General features: G+C 36.7%; 1 pseudogene; it reads left to right on the top strand.

Moving 5' to 3' along the window:
* Nucleotides 1-1,361: 1,361 nt before the first annotated feature.
* On the top strand, nt 1,362-6,333 carry LOC131900087 (large ribosomal subunit protein uL10-like; annotated as a pseudogene).
* The last annotated feature ends 2,927 nt before the right edge of the window (nt 6,334-9,260 follow it).

Here is a 9,260-nt window from a genome sequence, read left to right as displayed (position 1 = left end):
TGAGGGCCCTACTGGAAGGAAGTAGCTTACTATGAGTAGACCTCTAGTTTTTATAGCCCATCCCTACTTACTGTTCACTTTCTGTTGTGTGATTTACCACAATGTGTCTGGTCATCTTACATTTCTGCTGTCATGCTTTCTCCACAGTAATGAATTGTGTCTATTCTTGAACTCAATTAAGTTGCTTATTATTGTCAAATATTAGGTCAAAACTGTAGCTAGAGTTTTCCTGCCTGGCCCACAGTCAGGATAAATCTCTATCACCTGCCAGTCCCACAGCCTCAGACCCGACCAAGTAAACACAGAGACTTATATTGGTTACAAACTGTATGGCCGTGGCAGGCTTCTTGCTAACTTTTCTTACAGCTTAAATTAATCCATTTCTATAAATCTATACCTTGCCACGTGGCTCGTGGCTTACCGGCATCTTCACATGCTGTTTGTCATCGTGGAGGCTGGCAGTGTCTCTCTGACTCAGCCTCCCACTTCCCAGCTTTACTCTCCTCCTTGTCCCGCCTACAATTCCTGCCTAGCCAATGGCCAATCAGTGTTTTATTTATTGACTAATTAGCAACACATTTGCCATACAGAACATCCCACAGCACAAAACAATGATAAATATAAATTAGATGTATTCCAAATAAAAATTCTAATGATTATAACTTAACAATACTTTTAGTCTATTTAGTATACAATCTCATTCAGTTTATTAATATATTGCTTAAATTTTTTACATAAATCTTTATAAGACATATTGGCTTACTGATTGTTTTCTATTTTATTCATTAAATTTGCTTTTTGGCAGTTTCATATATGCATATAATGCATTCTTTTTATTCTCAAATATACCCACTTTTATCTTCCTCTAATCTCTGACACTGCCCCCTTCTCTCTATGTGTCCCTTTCCCACATTCATGTCTTCTTGTTTTGTGACCCCTTGATTTAATCAGGCTTGTCGTTTCGGTCACAGTTTCTCAATTATCCATTGGACTTGGGTGGGCTCATCACTTGGGACACACCAAAAGACAAGTACTGTTACTCCTCAAGAATCAATCAGTAGCCAACTCTGCTGACTAATCTAATGGCAACTTGAAACTGAATAGAGGAACCCTCAATTGATAAAAATGATGACTCCATAAGATCTAGCTGTAGGACATTTTCTGAATTAGTAATTGATGGGGGAGGAAAAGTCCATTTTGGATGGCACCATCCCTTGGCTGGTGTCCAGATTCTATCACTTATCAGGCTGACCAAGCAGTAGTGAGCAAGCTAGTAAGCAGTGCCCATCCATGGACTCTGCGTCACCTCCTGCCTCCAGAATACTGCTCTGTTTGAGTTTCTGTTCTGACTTTCTTCAACGATGGACTGTGGTGTGGAAGTATAAGACAAACTAACCCTTTCCTCCCCTACTTGCTTTTGGCCATGGTGTTTCATAATAACAATAGTAACCCTAATAAAGACACCAACTGTTCAGCTGTAAAGAGTAGGGCCCCATGAGATAAAATGATGACTCCATAAAATCCAGCTCTAGGACATTTTCTGAATTAGTAATTGATGGGGGAGGAAAGGTCCATTTTGGATGGCATGATCCATGAATAGTTCTTGGCATGCCCAGGCTTATACATGCCCAGTGCATGCAACACAGCTACTGTGAGATCATATTTGCAATGACTGTGTACTACCCATAAGGTAGGATTTTACTGCCCTTTTTCCTATCTTCCAGCTCTTACATTGTATAACTAGCATAAGAATGAACACTCGAATATCACTTATTTTGTCTCTCTCTGACTGTATTAATTTGTTAGGGCTACCAGATCCAAGTACTACAAAATAGTTGGCTTAAGCATTATAAAGCTATTTTGTTAGGGTTCTTAAGCATGAAACTCTGATATAAGTTTGAGCATATGAACTTGCTGAAGTATCTTTCCTCTACTTATCCATGGTTGTCTTCTGTATCTCTTTTCATAAGATCTTCCCTCATTTAGATGTCTGTCTGGTGTCTCTTTGTTTGCTATAATATTTTAAAGTATATAAACCAGATTGGAATAAGGATATCCCAGTTAGCCTATTTTTAACTTAATTATCATTTTAAATTATTCACTTGAATTGATTTTTTAAAAATGTTCCTCCTCCATATGTAGCCCCATTCTGAGGTATTCAGAGTTAGGAATTCAATAAGTGAGTTTTTGAAGAATACAATTAGTTCTACAACAAATCTGCTCTCTTAAGCCCAAAATTCGTGTCAATCTCACATCCAAAACACATTCATCCCCTTTGTCCAACAACCAGATAATTTAGCCTGCTCTAAAAAAGTAATTGTTAAATCTGATTGCAATATCATATTTCCTGACTGTGGATGTAGCATGATATATAATGATGGTATGATTTGTTTACAACAGGCATTCCAATTCAAAAATAGATAAAGTTACTAACTCCAAGCAATCCCAAAAGACGGATGGGCTATCTTACAACATTTTAAGGCTCTAGAGTTATCATCTTTGCCTTGATGTTCCATAGTATGAGCATAACTTGGTGGCAGCCTTACTATTACTGTGGTATTGGTCTGTCTTGTAGGTTCTTGTATGTAGATAAAATAATTTAAAATGAGACACAGGAGGAAATCTAAAGACAGTAAATTAAAACTCAGAAATCAGTCAAAGTTTTCAAGTGAGTGTTTACTAGCAACTGCAGCAAGAGAAGAGCTTTTTAAATAACTCCATCTCTAATCAAAGGGATAGTCATTCCTTCCATTTTCATAATGTTTTCAAGTGTACCATGTGCCTTTACATCTTTGGCCTCCAGGGTGGTCATCTTTATGAATGAAACTGGATTTTTCTCATCACAAGAAACTTGTTTGAGCAAGGAAAGAACCTGCTGTCCATATCAAATTGACATTATCACCCACTGGCCAAGCCACTTGGTTATTATGATCATTAACCATGTTGTTTGTGTCAGAGAATGTCAACAGGTTGGAATTCATGTGATATGTGGGTGCCTGAAACTGGGGGGAAGCTGATATCTACAATCAGAAAAAAACTGTAATTTTGAGAAGAAGAAAAAGCTATTACATAAGTCCCTGGTGGCAATTGAGAAGCAGATGACTGCAAATGCTTCCTTTGATTTTCTTCCTGTAGACTATCTTCTGTCATTACCATTCTTCTGGAGTTGTGACCCTGCTCTCAATGTCCTATAGAATAATGCTACCACCAGAGACCCTGAGTGATGGCCTCTTCTTTGAAACTATTTTTTCATAGCATGACTCACTGAAATGAAAATTGAAAAGGAGATACCTGTCTTCATCTACACCTGTACCTTGGGAACCTGTAATAGTAGTAGCAGCTTGTTAAATCAATGAATTGGCTTTGGGGTCATTTTTTTTTCTTTTGCTTGGAGAATAATACATTCTTACAGCTAGTTACACCCATTATTTATTAATTAGTATTCCAGAAAGGGATACTACATCCAAAACAACTGTGAATCCAGAAAGGGGGATACTATGTCTTAAAAATATGTCAGGCATCCTTTGTACACTGCAGTGGGAATATGCTATAAATGTTGTGGGATACAGTGTCCTTTTTTAGCTTTACTAGTTGTAATTTATTTGACTGCTCTGTAGTTGGTGCCTTGGAAAGCCTGGTGTTTCATTGTTTAAATAGTTCTACCTCCCTTCTTCATGTCTATATCTCTATTCCCATTAGTGTACTCATCATCCTAGGGGAGTATCTCTCTAAATGTTCTGTCCCTATGGTAAGACTCTGACTAATTTTGAAGATTTTATCTTAATAGTGCTACAAGATATTACAATGACCACCTAAATCTTGGTATCTGCAAAACTACAATCATGGTAAGATCCATGCTTCAGCTCACTTCAGTCATGGCTAGAGTAGCCATGGTGTACTTCACTACAAAGAATGGAGACAGTAGCCTCAGGTGAGCTCAGCAGTGATGCCACAGAGAGCACACCAGAGTTTTTCTAAGTAACTCTGCCCTTAGAGGCATCTGGTTCTCTGAAATTTGAGATGTCATTCTCCCAACAGTTAAGATTTTAGGAGTGTTTACAATAGAAGTCTATTTCATGCTTCCAAATTCTGGATAACTCAAAGAATTACACAGAAAAACAGACATTTGTCTATAGCACATCAGTTTAGTATAGGTCTCCTAGAATAGGAGGTGTTTCTTCCTCATTTATTGTTTGAAATCTAATTGTTTTGGGTATTAGTTCCCTAAATATTCAATATAATTCACCAGTGATACTACCTATGTTTCTTTGTTCTGGAGAGTTTCTGTTTTAACTGGTTAAGTCTCCTTACTACTTTGTGAAAATTTCTACTTCCAATTCTTCCATAATTCTTCCTTGATGAGTTGTGAGTTCTTAAGAATGTATCTATCTTGCCTAGTTACACAAATTAATGTGTACAACTCTTTATTTATCTCTTATTCTTTCTTAATGCTATAAAAATCAATAGAAATGTAATAATTTTCACTTATTATATTTCACCTACATCTTTGTTTCTTATTTAATCAACCTATGATTTGTTGATTTTGGCAAACATTTTTAAGAATTAACTCTGTGTTGTTTTCTCCTTTGCTTAGCCATTCCCCATTTTTCTTTCAAATATATCTGAATATTGTTATTACCTTCTCTTAGGAAACTTTGAGTTTAGATTTTTTTCTTTATTTCTCATTCTTAAGCACAGAATATGGTTTTAATTTTATAATATCACATTTATGTTGACATAAATTTCCACAATGCTTAATATTTCTCAATATATCTTCACTGCATTCTATAAGTTTTGAACCATTGTAAATTCAGTTTCATTTTTAATAATATTTTTAAATTTCTCACAGATCTCTTTCTCAGTGCATTTGTTGTTCACAAGTATAATAATCAGCTTCCATGTATACCAATTTTCCACCATACTTTTGCTGTAACTTTCTAATTGACATATTATGTTTATAAAAGATGTCTTGTGTTATAATAATTTATTAAATCTTTCTTTAGTCTATATAAGAAAAGTTTTCCTGGTTGAGGTAAGAAAAATGTATATTTAAGAAGTTTTTGTTTTTAAGATTGTTTACACAATATTTTGATCATATTGTCTCCCCTTCCCAACTCCTCCTTACCAATCCAACTTCATGTTCTTTTTCTCTCTTAAACTAAGACCAAACCAAACCAACAAAATGCACCACAACAAATACAGCACAGCAATACAACCAAAACAAACACAACCTCCCTTGCATGCACGCACACCCACAAAAAAATTAAAAATTAAAAAAAATATATGACATGTAGTCCATTTCATGTTGGCCAAATATTCCTGTGCATGAGGCAATTGCCTGGACTGGAGTGTGCTTGATATACCAATGTCAGTCCAATGAAGAAAATTTATTTTCCCTTTCCTGGTTGCTATCAATTGCAAATAATTTATTTGTTTGCAGTTGGACTTTCTGGAGTATTCTGTGAATGTCTTTTTAGTACTGTTTTATCTACAGTGTTCATCTTTTATATTTCTTAATTGATCTTCCTAATTGCCATTTTCCCAAGTGAGGTCACTGTGTCAGTGCTGAACACTGGTCTGGAGATTGAGAAGACTTTCTTTCTTTCTTTCTTTCTTTCTTTCTTTCTTTCTTTCTTTCTTTCTTTCTTTCTTTCTTTCTTTCTTTTGTTTTTTGTTTTTTGAGACAGGGTTTCTCTGTGTAGCTTTGCGCTTTTCCTGGCACTCCCTTGGTAGTCCAGGCTGGCCTGGAACTCACAGAGATCTGCCTGCCTCTGCCTCCCAAATGCTGGGATTAAAGGCATGTGCCACCACTGCCCGGCGAGAAGACTTCTTTCTTGCAGGCTTTAGACACCGCCACTAAAATTTCCGTGGGTACCAATGAAATTCTGAGTGATGTGCCGCTGACAAAAATTGGAGACAAGGTGAGAGTCACAAAGCTACACAGACGAACAAGGTGAACATCTCCCCTTTCTCCTTTGGGCTGATCATCCAACAGATGTTTGATAATGACAGCATTTACAACCTGGAAGTGTTTGACATCATAGAGCTGACTCTGCACTCACTTCCTGGAGGGTGTCTGAAATGTTGCCAGTGTTTTCCTACAGATTGATTACCTGATTGATGCCTCAGTATCATACTCTGTCATCAATGGATACAGTCTGGCTTTGTGTGTGGAGACTGAGTATACTTTCCTACATGCTGAAAAGATCAAGGCCTTCTTAGATCATCCATCTGAACTTAATGGCTGTTGTTCCTGATGTTGAAGCCCCAGCCATGGCTGAAGCAAAGGAAGATTTGGAAAAATCAGACGAGGATATGGGATTTGGTCTTTGACTAATCCCCTCAAAGCAACCAACTGAGCCAAATTAATTTGAGAAACATGGCATAGAGGCTTCTCACTTCCTTTTTCAAAAAAAGCCATTTCCATCAATTCACATTCAAAAGAATTGATAGACGGATGCCCTATTCATTTTTACTTGCATCAAAACAATACCAGAAACATGAATTCTCAAAGGTATAGTCAAACTGCACTAGGGAAAATTTATGTTTGCCATTTTGTAATGTTTTCTATCAATCTTAGATTTTTTTCCCTCATTTTGTCTCTTGCTATCTTCCTTCATGTTTGCTTGACTTTGTGATGTGCTATACAATGATTTATTTCTGCCTTCTTTTTAAGTGTAGTATATAGATTGCTTTTCTGATTTCCAGGAGAATCACAAATAACATCTTAAATTACTATAATCTATTTTAAGAGGATATAGTTCAATGTACATATAGAACTCTTTGAATTCCAGGATTCTTTCTAATATTAGTGGCATGAATTCCATCTTTATATTTTTTAAATCATTTACATATTTTAATAATTATTTTATGAATTTGTTTTTAAGTACTATAGAAAGAGAGTGGAGTTATAAATGAAGAGTATGGTACTATTAGTTTCCATATATATGTATGTATTTAGCTTTATTGTAAACCTTTGTATTTTTATGTGATGTGAGTCACTATATTGTTTTACTTAAACTTGACTTGAAATATTCCTTTTAACACTTTTCTAAGATTGTCTAGTGGTAATTAACTCAATTAATTTGTTACCATTAATTTTTTTTTTTAGTTTGTGTGTATGTGTTTATTTTTTAAACTTTTGTTTAAAAATTATTTTCATACAATATATTTTGATCATATTATCTCCCATCCCCCAGCTCCTCCCATATTGTCCCCACATCCTTAACCACACAACTTCATGTGCTCTCTCTCTCTCAAAAAAAAAAAAAAAAAAAACAACCCAGGAAAAGCAAAAAACAAAAAATCAAAACAGACAAAGAAGAAAATCAACAAGAGAAAATCCAAACCAAATCAGTACAAAATCCCAAACAAAATATGCACAAAAAACCATGGAGTCCATTTTGTGTTGGCCAACTATTCCTGAGCATGGGGCCTGCCCTGGAGTGTGGTTGATACTCCCAGTAACACTCAATTGAAGAAAGCTGATTTCCCTCTTCCCAACAGGTATTGACTACAAATTGTTTCTTAGTTAGGGGTCGGATTTTGTATCCACTTCCCCTTCTCAGTGCTGAAATTTTGTCTGGTTTGAACTTGTGTGGGTCTTGTGCGTGCTGTCACAGTCTCTGTGAGTTCATATGTGGGTCAATTCTGTTGTGGCTGTTTTTTAGGAGTCATCTACCATCCCTAGCTCTTGTAATCTTTCCTCCTTTTCTTTCCCGTAGATCACTGATCCTTAAGAGGAGGGGTTTAATAAAGACATCCCTTTTAGGGCTAAGTGCTCCAAAGCCTCTCTCTATACATTGTCCTATAGTAGATCTCTTTGTTAATTACTATCTATGGCATGAAGAAGCTTTTCTGATGAGGACTTTTTTAGAGTAGTTTTGTTTGATATACAGTATTTAGTGAGCATTTTTCTTGTTATTTTATATATTTATCTAAATTTCTTTTGACTTCTAAAGTTTCTACAGATAAATTTTTTGATATTATAAACATGGATTCCAAGGGTTGAGGGATGGAACTTGGGTCATATTGATTGAAAAGCAAGTCCTTCTTACCCACTGAACCACCTTTGTGACCATGTATTCTGGAGTTTTAAAACAGACAATAAGTAAATAAAAAACAGAAAAAAGTAAAACAATTAAATTCCCTGGGAAGTACAAAGTACATTAGAAATTGATAAATAAATTTTATTCTTCTACTGGCTTAGTAGAAGAAATTAGGAACTCCAGTGTTTTTTCTGTATTATATTCTCCTGCATGAGACAGAGTGCTGAGCAAAGCAAGTAAATAGAATCCAAAACACCTTATGCTTTTTAATGTGTTTTAACTGATGTTCTCTTGGATACCAAAGTTTTTACTCTAAAATCAACTTTTACTGGTATTATAAAGTTTTTCAATGGTTTTATTAATTTCACTTCCTAATTTCTGACTATCATGAATTTTAGAATGTGACCTTCTTTACAAATGAGGTCTATTCAAATACAACCAGTCTACTATTCTTTTTAAAGAATATTGGATTTAGAATTATCCAAAGTCTGAGGACTAATGTTCTTATAAGAATATCAGGTAGCCTCACACCTCTGGTGGACCTGAAATGAGGCTAACACCCTCCTCCACCCACTTGCTTTACTATGTCTGTCCAGCTTAACCCAAAGTGCCTCAACAGAAGTGTCCTACTCCATCAGAGGCCAGTATCCTGAACCAAAGGTAAAACAGGCCTCCACCATGCCAGTGTGTACCCAGCCTCCCCTCCTCTTCTTGCCACCATAACCAAGCCCACACATCTGACGGAAACCTACTATTCTACCAGAATCCAGCCAGTATCCCAAACCTCAGGAAAAACTGCTCCCCACCCCGCCCATCCTCATCTAACGCCAGCTGCTCTTGCTCTCCTCATCACTATATCCTGGTCCACAATCTAGCAGAAGCCTTCCTTCTACATCATCAAAGGTCAGGCCAGAATACTGAAGCCCCGAGGCCAGACCAGAATCCTGAATCTTAGAGACCAGGTCAACCTCCCCCCACCCCCAAAGCAGGCAGAAGCTCCCACTGTACCAGAATGTAGACCAAGTTCCTGAACCCCAGGAGACCGCCCCTGTCAGCCAGATCAGAGACCAAGCACAGAGCCAGAACTCTAGTCCCAAACTTATACAACAACCCCCTGCTGGACCAGAGGCCATCTAGGCCATCAGAAATCCAGCCCTCAACACCTGTGGAGACTCTCTACTCAAACACATGTCACATCAGCTAGAAGACTGG

The sequence above is a fragment of the Peromyscus eremicus genome, chromosome X, assembly GCF_949786415.1.
Source record: "Peromyscus eremicus chromosome X, PerEre_H2_v1, whole genome shotgun sequence".
NCBI lineage: Eukaryota > Metazoa > Chordata > Mammalia > Rodentia > Cricetidae > Peromyscus > Peromyscus eremicus.
This window is presented reverse-complemented; position numbering and strand designations above follow the sequence as displayed.